The following is a 1458-nucleotide window of genomic DNA, read 5'->3' on the forward strand; positions in this document are numbered from 1 at the left end:
CTCTAAACAGACATTGGGGTTCAAGCTGAAGATCAGTAGAACAAAGCAACTAAGCCACCAGAGAGCTCTTACCTTTAGCAAGGCTGGACGATGGATCCTGTTCTCAACATTGCTGGAGACTAATTGCCATAATAGTGAATGTCAAATGCCATATAGGATGCTGAGATTTTTCTTATATACAACTCTAGTGCTGGGATTTAAGGCATGAGCTTTATTTCTCTTTTAGACAGATTCAGTTTCATTTAGCTCTGTGTGGTCTTGAGCTCACAGAAATTCATTTTCCTCTCTCTCCTAAGTCCTGGAATTAAAGGTGTATGCGACCACCATCCAGCTTCAATGGCTATGGCCAGCTTTGTATTCTGATCTTCAGTGGCTATATTAGATCAGAAACAATATTTTACCACAAAACACATTTTGTATGTCATGCTGTCAGGACTAGAGCAAATCTCCTCACTGAGTCACATAAATCACAAATATCACAGTTAGCAGTGGGACATGTCCGTGACTACAGTGTTGGTGCACCAGTGTTGACACACATGCTCTGTAACTGAATCTAATAACATTTAATAAATGGTTGTATTTTGGAGAATAAAAACACATGTCACCGGGTTGACCCCTGATCCTGCTGCTCCTGTGTCCGGTCCCCATCGAGAGCACCCTTGGAGCTTTGATACAACCCCACCCATCCCCACTGCCAGCCTGCCCCCCCCCATGCCCTACACTGCCCATGGTCCTGCTGCTCTGGTTAAGTAACTGGGACAGAGTGTGGAGACAACAGTCCACCCTACTTTGGGGACTTCTCAGAGCAACTCTGAAGAAAGGAGACCTGTCTATCCACGCGGGACCACCCATAATTTTCACCTGATTGGTCTCTGACCCCCACCTCCAGTGCTCTGCTGGAGTCCTGATCCCTCCCAGAGATCTGCCTATCTCTGCAGGACCTGCTGGCATCTTCTACTGAATCCTCATCCTTGACCCCATCTCTGGGTCCCTGTCTGTGGAGAGACCTCCTAGAGAGCTTGAACCACACAGAGCTACAGATAGTGAATCTCTGACCCAAATAAGCCCACCGGGGAAGTACCATAGAGAGAAGGGGAGAACCCACCAACACCTACTGGAAGAACCTATGGGAAGAAGGCAATACAAGAAAACACCTAACAACAGAAAGACAAGCATGAAACCTCCAGAATCTAGGGAATCTACACCAACTAGAATGGAACACATCTACAAGGCAGAGGAAGCAGAAGGGAACGACTTAAAACTTACCAACATAAAAATGATAGAGGCCCTCAAAGAAGATGTGAGAAAATCCCTTAAAGAAATGGAGGGAAAAACAAACAAAAAAGTAGATGAAATGAACAAATTCCTTAAGGAAATACAGAAAGCCAAGAAAAAACAATTAAGCAGGTGAGGGAAATGGTTCAAGACTTGAAAACTGAAATAGAGAAAATAAAGGTA

This window comes from Phodopus roborovskii, unplaced genomic scaffold (genome assembly GCF_943737965.1).
Source record: "Phodopus roborovskii unplaced genomic scaffold, PHOROB, whole genome shotgun sequence".
Lineage (NCBI taxonomy): Eukaryota > Metazoa > Chordata > Mammalia > Rodentia > Cricetidae > Phodopus > Phodopus roborovskii.